The sequence below is a fragment of the Panthera onca genome, chromosome C1 (genome assembly GCF_046562875.1).
Source record: "Panthera onca isolate mPanOnc1 chromosome C1, mPanOnc1 haplotype 2, whole genome shotgun sequence".
Classification (NCBI taxonomy): Eukaryota; Metazoa; Chordata; class Mammalia; order Carnivora; family Felidae; genus Panthera; species Panthera onca.
This window is the reverse complement of record NC_138346.1, coordinates 155,387,277-155,402,221: the sequence shown is the minus strand read 5'-3', so window position 1 is coordinate 155,402,221 and position 14,945 is coordinate 155,387,277. Positions and strand designations below refer to the sequence as shown.

General features: G+C 34.4%; 1 long non-coding RNA gene across 3 annotated transcripts in view; it reads left to right on the top strand.

Moving 5' to 3' along the window:
- The first annotated feature begins 2,505 nt into the window (after window positions 1-2,505).
- Window positions 2,506-14,945, top strand: part of LOC132673527 (uncharacterized) — a 56,369-nt gene continuing 43,929 nt past the window's right edge. For 2 of the 3 annotated variants that reach the window (XR_009608097.3, XR_009608095.3), the window contains exons 1-2: window positions 7,757-7,924; window positions 8,843-8,997. This is a non-coding gene — a long non-coding RNA (uncharacterized LOC132673527). Of the gene's footprint in view, window positions 2,757-7,756; window positions 7,925-8,842; window positions 8,998-14,945 lie in introns of those variants that run through there. The other variant, XR_009608096.3, reaches the window with a different exon arrangement.

Genomic DNA, 14,945 nt, shown 5'->3' with positions numbered 1-14,945 from the left:
TCCTTTACACAGCTGGGCACCCCCTTGTTGTTTCATTTACATTCTGTTGGATTTAACAAACATCTACTGAGAACTGACTTTGTATACAGAGTACAATCACCAAGAGGAGCAAGCCCTGCCTCCCCCCCCCCCCCCCCCCCCCCCGTGGGGCAACAACTAAAACCGGTCACAATGACACAAGTCACAACGACCTAAGTACTTAGGTATAAATATATTTCCCTGGCTCTCTACTGCATTTGCTTAGACCCTTTCTAGCTTAACTTAACTCCCACCAGGAGCTCCTGAGAGTGGGTCTGCAATAGATGAGGGAAATGAGGAACAGAGGTAGTGTGTGAGTTGCCCGGTCACACAACTAGTCTTCAGCGGCTGGTTTGATTCAAACCCAGGCTGTTTTGCTCCTGAGTTAGTGCTCTTAGCACCTCAGAAGGCTGTTGGAAAAATGAGGGGTCACCAGTTATCCATTATCGCTATTCAGGGAGTTTGTAAAGGTGATTTAAATGCCCCAAATGCCATGAAACATAAGTTTGGGATTTTGTTCTGTTAATTGGTTTTCTTTTAATGATTACTCCCCCCCCCCCTTTTTTTTAAACTAGACAGTGATTCAGTGAAAAAGTCTGGCAGCAGTCTAAATGAAGGATATTAAGGAGACATCAAAGGCAGGGAAGCCAGAATAGTTCAGGAAATAGACTACAAATGTTTCAACAAAGGTAGAGGTATTTGGATGAAAAAAAAAAAAAAAAAAAATAAGGGAGGGGTGGGGGGGGGGGGGGCGGACAGAGTCCTGAAAGGATTAAAGAAGGACAGATTGATGTCTGATTGACTAGTTCAGGCTGAGAGATATGTTTGAGACACAGAGAGTAGAAAGGTTTTCAAGTTGTATGACTAGAGGAAGGTTGGAACCATTCACAAAAATTGGAAAAGTAGGAGGAGTGGCTTTGTAGGGAAATAAATAACGAGCTCAGTCTCTTAATTTAAAATTTGAGGTGTTCCAATGGCCTGATTCGTTTATGAAGAGTTTTCCCACAGTCATGGTATAGATTCATCATATGGAGTCATTGAACATACTCATCATTCAGAAGGCATAATAAATATAGAAATACATTGTTTTCTGAGACAACTTATAAACTGAAAGACAGTACCTACTTTTAAAATCATTGCCTTAAAATGGTTTCCTTCCTATGTCAGCCACATATGCTTACTCTTTACCCTTAAGATAACAGAAGATGAGCAAATAAAAATGATATATTACTCTTCTCTATACATTGTTTTAAAATTAACAAAAGTAAGTTAAAATTCAGTTTAAAAAATATTTTCCAAGCTTTCTTTTTTCACATGTGTATTTTTATAAAAAGTAAAATTGTATTTATATATCTTTATCAAGAAAATGTAGGAGAACATAAGGGTGAACATGAACTTTTAATGATGCTTACAGTTTAAGATTGCTCTGGTAAAAATCAAAATTACTTAAAAATTTATTTGAAGTAGTCTATTTTCTTAAGGAATAGATATAAGATAGTAAATGAATAATTTTGGACCCACTGTCTTTACATTACTAAAAAAGAAGCATTGAGAATTTTCAATCCAAGAAAATATTTCAATTGTGAGAGAAAAGTGTATTTTAAAGAAGTATTCTCAAAGGGATATAGTTTTAAGTTTTACATTTTATCGGTCATCTTCACTTGGGTACCACTGAGACATGTCTAACTTTTAAAAATATAGCAATCAGTTAGAGCTTGACTTTAGACTAAGTATAACACATGGAAGTTAAGTCATTCTAAGCTGCCTACCCAGTTGTGGTCATAATACATTAGTTTGAACCCTCATTCTGCAATGTGGGGTCTTAGCAAATTAATGGTTAGTTCTATCTTGGGTCTGTCTATAAGATGCGAAATCAAACAGGCTTTCCTTGAAAAGTTCTTAGTCAAGTTAAAGTTTGCATTGAAAAGTATTCACCGTGAAGATCTGGGTGTAGCTCAAACTTTTATCATGAATAGATTTTTTTAACCTCTTTGGGAAACAGCTCACCCATTATAACATGGAAATAACAATGCATGCCACATTAGATCACAATTGTTATGGTCATTAATATACATGTCAGAACTCTCAGGCATTCCATACCTTTAATACTCAGCACGTCAAAATATAGGAAATTCGTGCACAGTTGAAATAAAGACCTTCTCCAAAGATGTATTTATCATGTGCAAAACGTATGCTGCTTCTGGACCTCCCTCATGAGGCCTCTGTGGGATTTTCTAATTCCTATCCATATATATTAATAGTGTGATTGGATTCTAAGTGTTTGACCAGCTCTGTGACTATATTCTAAATATTGTCATTACACATCATTTGATTTTTCTTGACTTAAGGAAACTTTATTACCAGTTTGTTAATTTAGGTGGTTCCTCATTCTTTTATATTATCTCTCTTCCCATAGGATTCTCAATAGGATTACAATTTACTAAACAGATTTTTCCACCACAGGTTAATTTTTAGTCAATCCCAGCATTAACAACATATGCTTGGCAAAAGGGCTATAAAAAAAAAAAAAAAGTAAAAACAAGAAAAAAGGAATTATGTGTAAGGATGGGAAGAATAATCTGATGGCAACATGCAACACTCAAACAAAGAAAAGCTTTACCAAAGTGGAACATCAGCCACTCAATGTAAGACAACCTCTAGGAATGGGTACCGATTGGGTTTCCACAAGGTGGACTTCTCTGATGAGGATTCCTAACCTGGTATCTTAGAACTTGAAGGTAAGAAAAATAGTTTTGCTTCTTTGTTTTCCCCTCCATGATACCTCACACAGTAACTTGAGAAGGATAGGTATACAATAAAAGTTTGTGCTGATTAGATGAGTTAATAAATTAATAAATATCTAGAACAATGAATAGTAAAATTTATCACAAATGGAAATCTTTATTTTGGGAGATCAGCTAGAAATTGTTTGCCTCAAATGTCTTTTAGGCTTCCAGATACATTTCATGTTATTGCAATATAGCAGATGTAAATATTTTGAATTTAAATTTGAAGAGAAGTCCAGGAAAATCTTTAGTTATTTGTAGAGTAATTAATGATTCTCAAACAATAGGGAACTATGTCTTTTTGTCTACTGTTAAACTAATGGTCTTAAATAATCAATATAGAAATGCTACAATTTTGGGTGTGTCTGAGTGGCTCAGTCAGAAAAGCCTTTGACACTTGACTTTGGCTCAGGTCATGATCTCACAGTTTGTGAGTTTGAGCCCCCTGTTGGGCTTTGTGCTGACAGCACAGAGCCTGCTTATGATTCTCTCTCTTTCCTTCTCTCTGCCCCTCCTTGCTCATGTGTGCTCTCTCTCTCTCTCAAAATAAATAAGTAAACTTTAAAAAAATAATATTAAAAAACAAAGAAGTGCTATGATTTTCAAACTTAGCTATCTGGAAACTTGTGTCTCTCTAATCTGTATTGAATCTATTTAATGTCTGTCAATATTTTGTATGAAAATTAATTTTAATATTATAATAAACATTTCTACTTAGGCATTTTTAATAACCCATAACTATAAAACTCTAGTATTTTAAAAATGATTTAAAAATTGACTGTCTAAGGCTATGAATAGCAACACTTGACTAGTTTTAGGCTAATTTTTTTTTTAGTGGAAGCGAGTGCAAAAAGCATCTGGTAATTTTGGATGTTGACTGGAAAGGAGATCTGAGTTCCTTCCCAGCCTGGTCATTCAATTGTTTTGTGACCTTCAGAAAACTCACTAAATCTTTCCATTATTCTGTTTAACATTTTTGCAAATGTCCCTGTTTTTTTTATGATTTTTTCTCTCCTATGACTTCTATTCTTAAAGATTTATAAATTAGCACCAATGCTTAGGAACTGATATTTTTAAGCCAGGCATTGATTTAAAAAGAAAGAAAGAAAGAAAGAAAGAAAGAAAGAAAGAAAGAAAGAAAGAAAGAAAGTGTATTATACTAATTGTTTGCATTATAACTGACCTCTAAATACTTTATTAATGTATCTTCCTTTGTTTGGACTTTTTCCATGTTATAAAAATATTAAACTTAGCTATTTTTTTAAAAAGTGTGGCACTTCTAAAATAGAAATCATGCTAAAATCATCTTCTACTTAATATTGTTACACTTTTTAGCTATGCTTTTAATTAACATGTTGTAATATTGATTTAATCATAGTTGGTTCCTCTGCTTCACTGGATTGTGCAGAAGAATATCCTAAGAAGTTACAGAATCCATCAGGATGTACAAATAATTTAAATTATTTCTTTAGTATGTAATACAATGTACTTTACATTACATTTCATCTACTTTGTGTTCTTTGATCATTAGTTTATTATACCTTTTTACAATTCTCCATAATTGCTCAAAATTTTTAAGGAAAATTAAATATTGTAATTACATATTGTCAGCATATTTCAGCTGCTTGTTATTCACAATCATCCATTATTATTAACATGCATATTGAAAATACAAGTCTCTTGTTCAGATCTCTAGGGAGCATCATTATTAACTTCCTACTACTTAGAGAATTACCTTTTTATTCATACTCTTTACTTTTGACTTTGTCACAAATCTTTATCTCAGACAAGATTTAATTTTCCTATTGTAATCTGTTATTAATAGCCTTCTATGAGAAAGGATTAGCTTAAAAATATAAAGTTATTTTTAACTCTAAATAAAATTCATTAGCTTATAATCATTTGTAATTTATCTCATTTTTAAAACTTTTTTTATGAAGGTGCATATCAGGTGGTCATAAGTTTTCCTCATATTTCTATGTATAACCATAAATGAATATAAATAGTATAAATAGTACTGTCTTCAACCAACTGCTAATATGATTTTGCCTAGACAGAAATAATAAGATAAATTTGAAGGTAACCATTACTCCCCTAAAAGTTATGGTGACAAAAAGGCATCATTGACACATAACTTATAAATTAGCATTGTAAAGCAAGGGCTAAGATATAGAGTTTAGTTCTCATATGTGTCTTAAAAATTATTCACAAACTAGTTGCACTACTTTCTCTTTCAAAATTCCTTTCTTTTACCATTTTTTTTTTTTATTTTTTAAAGTAATCTCTACACCCAATATGGGGCTGAAGCCCGAGATCAAGAGTCACATGCTCTACCAACTGAGCCAGCCAGGCACCCCAAAAAATTCTTAAATAGCAATTTTCCAAATGTAATTATACCAAATTCCACTACAACTTTTCTTATAACATAATGAAAATTTTTAAATGATAAATAAAAATTGATTTATTTGTCATATGAAATTACACACTTTTATTCAATGACTTATAAGAAAATGATGAAAATCTAGAATGATGATCAGTTTTGGTGATAATTCTGAAAATAATTCTTTGTCTGAATTAACTTCTAGAGAGGGAAAATATTTAAAATAATGTCTTTTGAAAGTGAATCTTATCTGTGAAATGTAAGCAAAGTTATGTAAGGTACAAAGAATAATTTTGTGGAAAAATAGTCATATCATTTTATTTTTGTGACAAATACAATTACTGAGCCCAGTACATAGGACAAATGAAGAGGTTTTTCTTTCATTAGGTGACATTCAGGTACTTATAAGCAATTTTGCTAATGTAAATATGTATGTTTAAAATGAAAAGAATTCTAAACTATAATAGTATAACATTGTTTAGGTGTGAAATTGCTTAGCTCTGAAAGATAGAGGCTGTGGTTAAATTATTGTCAACATAGCTGACCCTTTAATCTTGAGGTTGAGATTTTATTTCAAACTATTTCCTCACTTTGTCTAATTAGATCAGGAGGTACAAATAAGGTTCTAATGTAAGCAGTTAACATTTTCCTTGATCTGGGCACTTCCTCTCTTTACAGAAAAAAAAAGAACAACAAAACTACATATAGAACATTTTCTTAAGTAGCTTTTATTTTATTTCTATTATTTTATAGTATTGGGCAGATTTTTTAAATAGTTATTTTTCACTTTATTTTTAATAATTTCAGTATTCTGTCATTAGCAGTGTGTCTTCTAAATATGTCCCTCATTGCTCTCATATTTGTGAGAATAAAAAAATATTTATACTTGTCAGAAAGTACTTTTGAAAACTTAATACAATGCATAACACTTTTTAAAATTGTGAGTCCTCTGTTGACTGTTTTCTTTTGGTTTTTTAAGGCTGAAATTAATATTATGCATTGTTTATTCCTTCAGTGCTAAGACTGCTAAGGTTGATGTGCACAATTTTTAAGTGATATGTCTTGTTTACAGTGTTCTGTGGTCCATTACTGTAGCATTTGAGAGGAACCATATGATTATGGTCTTAGAGGTTGTCCTGTAAATACACTAATTTTGTTCCATTTCCTTACTATCCTTGTCAATAGAATGTATTTTTCTTTTTGTTTTATTTTTTCCTAAAGGATTTATAAGGCTGTCAACAAAATGGATTAATTTTATACCTCTGCATCATAAAATGTTTGACCCTAACAAAGAGTTATCCTTGAATTTCAAGTGTACCTCATATTTTCACTGTGCAAAAAGTTTACTGGGAGAAAAGGGGTCAAAATAATTAATCTATTCTTATCAGAATCTTTAAAACCTAGCTTGTTGGTTCATGTTGAGTGCTACACAGAACTGAAGAAATACGACTATGGTAAAATAACTTGCCCAGAGGTAACTTTTCTCATCCCAGTAATGTTACTGGAAAATCAAATCACTCTAGCACTGAATCATCTCCAAATATTATCCAGTAAAAACAATAGTTTACACAATGTGTCTAATAATTAACTAAGATACTGGGAACAATAGAGTAGAATTTACTTCTGAGGCGCCCTGTTGTATCTGGAGAACTGTGTTGCAGTTCATTTTTATCACAGCTACTATTACATCCTTACTGCCTCTAGTGGCTTCATATGCCAGGGGATATCAAACTTCTTCATCTTCTAAAGCCAAAGACATCGCTTCATCTACTTGTCCTGATATTCACGTGAGAACAGGAGGCTCAGCAGGGTCCATGTGTGGCTTTCCCACTTTTGTATGTGCCTGCAAACCAGTTGCAATGGCTTCTTTATCTCTCCAGTCCTCAGAGAAATTGTTTTACAGTGAATAGTTTTTCCTTTAAGATTAGAAAACACTATTCCAATTAGATGTTTAGAATCAGATTGAAAGAAATATATAGTAAGTTAAAAAGGAACAGCATGGAACAAGCTTCCATTCTGATGAGAAATACCTAAGACAAAGGCTCTTAGCATTACTCCAGGAGAGCTCACTCTGTACTTCCCTTGGTAGTGTCATAGAAAGCTTAGATCTTTCATGAGAAAACACCCACTGACAGATTAGGATATCTACATAAAGGTGGCTTTTTCTTTCATTTAAAGAAAATAACGAATAATTCAGATATTAATGTATTTCCCAATGTTGCTATCAGGTGTAACATTAGATATCCTCTATTCATTCATTAATTCTCCAGCCAACATTACTGTCTACTATTTGCATATTCTCTGTGACACTGGAGATTCAAAATTATACATGACAAGCAGAAATATCCCTAACTCATCCTATAGGCTGATTCTGGGTTTCCTGGACATTGAGCTAGCTGGGACTTGAAGATGCTCCTCTACTTTCTTCATCAGAAGGGGCCGTATCTAATCTGGCTTCCCATGGGGCCACAGGGTGCCCAAGTACTTTCCCAAACAACTCTTGTCAACAGTTGATATCAGAATTCTGACCTCTGTCAACCAAATTAACTGAAAATTCCTTCCTCTACAACTGACAAGGTTATTGTCCTACTCCTCACCACCAAAAGGGAAAGCAGGGCCCTCCTTATTGGGTCTGTACTTCATGCATAGCAGAGAGACCGGGACCAGCCGTCCCCTCTTGGAGGGGATGTGTGCCTTCTTGGTTATTGCTGAGCATGGGCTTGTGAGTTTACCTAAATAGGTACTGTTCAGGACATGCTGTGTGGGTTTGGATTCCAGTGAAGGGGATTTGGCCCTCCATTCTCCCTTATGTTTTTTTAAAGTTTATTTGTTTGTTTGTTTGTTTATTTATTTAGTGAGAGAGAGAGAGCTTGAGCAGGGAGTGGCAGAGAGAGAGGAGAGAGAGAGAGAGAGAGAGAGAGAGAGAGAGAGAGAGAGAGTCCCAAGTAGGCTCCTCATAGTTCAGCACCAACCCTAATGCAGGGCTCAAACCTATGAACCACGAGATCATGACCTGAGCTGAAACCAAGAGTCATGTAACCTGAAGAAAATAGCTTTTTCACAGAGAGGAAGACTCCTGGAAGCCAAGTAATCTGAATTTAGGTACTAGCTGCCTAACATTGGGGATTGTAGGGCTTTTCGGAGGTTGTTAACTCCTCTAGGTGGCTGGGGTGGGAGAGAAAACTGCCTTCTGATGGGAGAAGAAGAATCCTTAATTCAAAGTCGCTTGCTAGGTATCCCAAAATGAATCCTCAGGGTAACTTTCAGGCAGTCCTGATCTTCTTACCACAAAACTAGACATGACATGTTACTGACCTCAGTAATTCATTAAGCAAGGATAAACCAACCATTTTAATACAAATAAATGTCAGTATGGTACAAAGAATGTAGACTGCCATGAGGGTGTGGCAGGGACTGCTGGTTGCTTCCCTAACAAATATATTTTCCATCTTTCCTAATAATAGTAGCCTATACTTGAAGCTGTGAACTTAGCCTACCAACATAAAAATTGCATTTTCTGATCGACCTTACAAGTGGTTCTGCTGAGACTAAGTTCTGGCTATTGGGGTATAAGCAGAGCTCTGGATTTTGCTTTTAAAGCCTTGTTTAAATAGCCTATTTTTTTTTTCTCCCTGCTTCTTCTTTCCTGTTACTTAAGACACTGTGCTCAAATCGGAACTCTAGCAGTTATCCACCAGGAGAAAAAGTTGCAGCCTGGGGATGGTGGAGTGATAAAACAGAGTCATCCCTGAGGACCGTAAAGCCAAAGCCACCTGCAAGAACTGGCAAAATTGGCCATGCCTAGTCTTTAAGGTGAGAACAATTACCTCCTATCTTATGTGAGCAATTGTTGTTTTGGGGATTTACTCTTAAGCATAATGTTTTTAGAACTATTGATGTTGGATTTGAGGGAGCTGAACATGAAGACAGTTTTGGCACATCAGATTAAAGGCATGGCTACCAGGGCATCTGCAAGTGTATTCTTTGTACCTACGTAATGCTGGGCCTCCCCCTAATTTGCTTTTGGCATCTAGTTGGTAATGATCAGAGACTGCCAACAAAGGAAGTCAGAGGCTCAGGTAGGAGTTAACATTAGGATACGACAGGGGGCCCTGAACCACAGTTTAGGGAATTAAATACCATACCACACACACACACACACACACACACACACACACACACATGAATATATACATATATGTATATGTGTATTTGTATGTGTGTGTGCATATATATTTCTATAGACACAAATAAAGCAACTTTTTGAAAGTATAACTTCTTTTCATAGCTAAATACAACAAAAATATTTAAAATTACAATCTTTACTTTCATGTTATTTTTTTTCCCACTAATTTATTGAGTCCAGAAATTAAAACAAAGTTAGGGTACATACGTATTTTTTCAATATTTATTATGAGATAATAACTTCAACATTAGATGTCTCTTTATCTTAATTCTTTGAGTATGTTGGGTTTATTATAATAGATCTTCAAGTTGTAAATTAAACTAAAGAGATCCTCCTTGATTAAAATATGAATGCTACACAAAAGTACCTCATTGTGGCAAGTGCAAATCCAAGTGATTTAACTGCTTGTGACTCTATCTTTTGAGCGCTTCGCTTAGTCTATTAAAAATAATGACAAACCTTCAAGATTTCAAAGAAATCCTTAAGGATTTTGTTTAATCAAAGGGTTACTGAAACACTTCTGGAGAGTCGACATGGTGGCTTTTATAGATTATGAAGACGGTCATTAAAAAATAAGATGGTATTTATCAGAGTAACATGAAAAAAAGCATCCCAGCATGCTGTAAGTGATAATGGGAATTTTTATTAATTTGTAACTATCACACGGTGTTTTGTAACACAATCCTGGGCTTTGAGTGAAGCAAATGTGGCTTATTGATAAAGTCTTTTGGTTTCTAAGTGGTGACATCTTAAGTGAAATACTTAGAACTAATAGCTTTATTAGTAAAATTGTCAGTTCTGGTTTTCCTCTCAAACGCAATTATTAGATAATATTAGCTTACTGATATTGATAGATTTTCATACAAAAGTAAAAAAAATGGTAACATTTAGATATTGATAAGAGGTCTCTGCAGTTTTTATCAAGTACATTAAATCTTTTGTTATACTTAACATTTATTTTGCGTTATCATAATGAGCTTTTTTAAACAATTTTTTTAATGTTTATTTACTTTTGAGAGAAAGAGACAGAGCACAAGTGGGAGAGGGGCAGAGAGAGAAAGAAGGACACAGAAGCTGAAACAGGCTCCAGGCTCTGAGCTGTCAGCACAGAGCCCTATGTGGGGCTCGAACTCAAACCATAAGATCATGACCTGAGCCACAGTCAGACACCCAGGCGCCCCATAATGAGCTTTAAAAAAATTCACGTTAGAAATGTGTTGATATTGATAAGGTTGATCAAAAATTAAATTTAGGGGACAACATGAAGAAAAATCTGAGGTATACTTTTCAGTTATAAACAAACTAGAGACTCAGTATAGGGGTTTAATAGGAAACATGGTAAGAATAATCTAAAAGTCCTAGGGCACCTGCGTGGCTCAGTCGGTTGAGCGTCCGACTTCAGCCTAGGTCATGATCTCACAGCTCATGAGTTCAAGCCCTGCGTCGGGCTCTGTGTTGACAGCTCAGAGCCTGGAGCCTGCTTTGGATTCTCTGTCTCCCTTTCTCTCTGCCCCCAACCCACTCGCATCCTGTCTCTGTCTCTCTCAAAAATAAATAAACATTAAAAAAAAATTAAAAGTCTTTCCACATTATGAGTGCACATTTGTGATGAGGGATACCATTTCTTGTGTGCTTTCTGATTGTTTATGGAATTTAATTTCTTCATTCTCTATGTCTTGACTTTATTTCTCTACTTTGATTCTTACTCTACTTTGATTCTTTATTTCTTATATAGAATGCGCCACATTAGACACTAAGTTCCCTCCAGGACAAACCCTGTCTTGTGCAGCTATAGATAAGTAACTTTGAGTCCTATTGTATGCATACTCGTTGTTGCCCATTATTAAAATCTATTATGGGAATATTGCTACAGCAACAATGCTTAGGATGCCTTAACACAGGTGGCCTAGTACTACAATTAGTTCAACAAACAAACAAAAACAAAACAAAACACTTAGGCTGATCTGGACAGCAATCTCTCAGTGTTTATAAGCAGCTTTAAAAGCATTCTCATTTTTTGACTAAGTAGCTCCCATTCTTGACATAGATTCTAAAATAAAAATAAACACCCTTAGATTTTGACAAGGTTTACACACTGAGGAATTTACACCCACTTTGTAGCATTCAAATATTGCAAACAATTTAAATACTCGACAGCAAGGAAATAATTAAAGAAATCACACCACAACTAGTCAATGTTATTTTATACATTCATATAAAATTGGTGATAGTAATAGAGTAAAATGGATATTTTGGGTTTTTTTTTTTTTGGTTATTTCGAGATGCTGATATACGTGCTAGTTTTTATTAAAACACAGTTTTGAATTCTTAAAAAAATGAGAGTAAATATGTGATACATTTCAAATACAATAAATTATAGCTATATTGTAAGTCAGGGAGTAGAATTGTAAATTTAAATTTCCCACTCAAATATTAATTAACATAATAAAATATTTTTGGTGAGCCAAGAAAGAATATAAAGAAAAGATTTAATTCTAAAATATTTAAAGGAAAATGATATTGAATCTCTTTTTTTTTTAAATTTTTTTTTTAACGTTTATTTTTGAGACAGAGAGACAGAGCATGAACGGGGGAGGGTCAGAGAGAGGGAGACACAGAATCTGAAACAGGCTCCAGGCTCTGAGCCGTCAGCACAGAGCCCGACGCGGGGCTCGAACCTACGGACAGTGAGATCGTGACCTGAGCTGAAGTCGGACGCTTAACTGACTGAGCCACCCAGGTGCCCCTTGGATCTCTTTTTTAAAAGCACTATTCTAAAAAAAGTGTAATATCATCAATGATAACTCACGAGTATATTTTTGTGTAGATTATTCCCTGTTGCTGTAAATGTGCATTTTGACTCTATACAAGTCAAGAGAATGATGCAGAGATAGGCTATAAAATAACTCCAAATACTTTATTCTAAATCTTTCATCTTTACGTAATAGATCCCTTAGTTGATAACTTTGAAAAAATCATTTAAAATAAGATTTCAAAGGGTCTTTTTTTTTCTGGCTCTGCAAACTTTTTACTGATGGCAAGCTGTATATTTTGTTTTTGTTACATGAACAGTTTCCTGATTTGTCTTTTTATACATTTTATCATGAATAAATGGAAGTTTTGAAGGAGCCTTAACTATATAACAATTTCCATATTGTTATGTTTGTATTCCATTTATTTGGAATGTTTTTGAAGTAGAGTAAAAATTATTTTTGAAAAGAGTTGCAAAACATAATACATTTGCCTATTTAGATTCATGGGCACAGAACTGGCTAGGCTTATAGAATAGTAATTGATTTGTCTTTTCACATCAGTAGTATAATAAAGTCAGTAATTTTCACCAGAATAAAATACTGATACAGATTTCAGATTTTTAAAATGCTAGCATGATGACATAATGCTAAAAAACAGACCAGTGTTTAATTTTTAAAAATAGCCTTGAATACTGAAATAACTGAACACAAGAGTATGCAAACCGTATTTTAAATGTTATCTATAAAGACTGTTCAATGACATAGAGGATTAATATGATATAATTACAAGTAAAGAACAGAAGGATACAAAATTTGCAAACACAATAGTATTAACAATAATAAATACTATGTAGTAAATGTTTCTCATGCACCAGCCATTCGAAAGCACTTAGTGGATATAAATTCATGTACATTTTGAGATAACTCCATGAGCCAAATGCATTACCATTTTAGAAATAAAGATCTGAGGCTTAGCAAAAATAGAATGTGTCCAATTTCATCTATTGGTGATTGGTGGAGTCTGGATCACATCTGATAGCCCATGGTTTCACCTGTCATTATCAGTGTTGTTTTGCAGGCAACCCCTAAGAGATTCATTTAGCATTGCAAACTCAGTATGTGGACACACACTTGTAAACGCTCACATAACTTTGTATATCTCAATATGTAGTTTTCAAGAGTGCTATATACTAACTTAAGTCATCATTTTTAGCCTGTGTCTTAATTGGGTATTGCATTTTGGAGAAGTAGATCCTCCTCTTCCTGTCAGAGCAACAGGAAAACAAACTTCCTCTTGTCAGAAGTGGCCTTAAGAACTAGCCAAATATCTTAGTCAGTTTTTGTCAGAAAAACATGAATGCCAATTATGGAAAAATTAGAGTTGTTTTTATGCAAAATCACCTGGTATTCTAACATAAAACTAAACTGTGTTCAACTTAACTTTTTACTTACTCGGAGGTCTGTTTTCTGACTAACATCCTAGCTGACTCACAAGAATATCACTGTTGAAAATCAAACATGTTACAGGAAACAAATTGCTTAGTGGACAGAGGTCAGAAATGAGTATATCTGGAGTTGCATTCTAAGGAAATTCCTGGCCCTATCCTCAATACTATTACTGCACAACCCCATAGAGGCAAAATCATGGCAGAATTTTAGATATTCATAGTAAAACATTTGCTTCTTCATGTCTTGAATATTTATTGAACACCTATGCAAGGAAATAATGATATAACGGCAAACAAGATGATGAAGCTTATCTATGTCTTTGTTGTTTATTCTTTCCATGTTTAGACTGTATCACCAGCACCTAGAACTACTTTCTTAGATATGCCATTTGAATGTCAAAAAAAAACTTCCTCTCTTCTCCTCCTCTGTCTCTCAAACAAAAAAAAAATCCGAAACTGTTTCTGCTTCCACATTTGATTTAAGGACAATTCCATCCTAACTGTTACTTGAGACACAAGCCTTAAGATCACCCTTGACTCCTCTCTCTCTCACCCAGCATATAACCTGTCAGCAAATTCTGTGAGCTCTACATTCAGAATCCATTTAGAATTATTTTACTTCTGACTGCCACCACCAACTTGATTGTGGTCCAAGCCACCATCATCTCTTTCCTGGACTTCTCCATAAAAATGGGCTTTCTTTACTGGACTTTCAATTCTCACCTTTTGTGCTCGCATAATCTGTACCCAATACAGCATACAGAGTGATCTTTTAAAAATGTTACTTGTATAATGACACTCCTCAACTCAAAGCCATCTAATGGCAATCTGTGTTCATTCAGAATCAAAGCCAAAGTCCTTCTACTGACCCACAGGCCTTATATAATCTGCTCTCCTTTTTATCTAATGTTACCTTCTATCATTTCTTTCTCCCTCTTCACTATTCATTTCAACTGTAGTAGCACTGGCCCCATTGGGGAATTTATTCTGACAGTCTCCCATCTGAAAATGTTTTCCTCCTGGTTTTCACATGGCTTTGTCTATCTCTGAGCACTGACATATTGCTTTTGCACTTCAGGTTATTTGCTGAAATGTTACCTTATAAATGATACCCTTCTCTGAACCGCAGTCCTAAATTTACCACTCGTTTCTCCCCATTCTCCTCTTTATTTTTTCTCAACAGCATTTGCACCCATTTGAGAAACTTTATATTTAATTATTTATTTTGTTTATATATTATTTTCCTGATATATTTTAGGAGCCATGGGAATAGAAACTTTGGTCTAATTGGAACTCTTGACTAATTGGACCCACTGCATGTAGGACAGCACCTGGTCTTTAACCAACGTTCAGTAATATTAATTGAATGGTTGA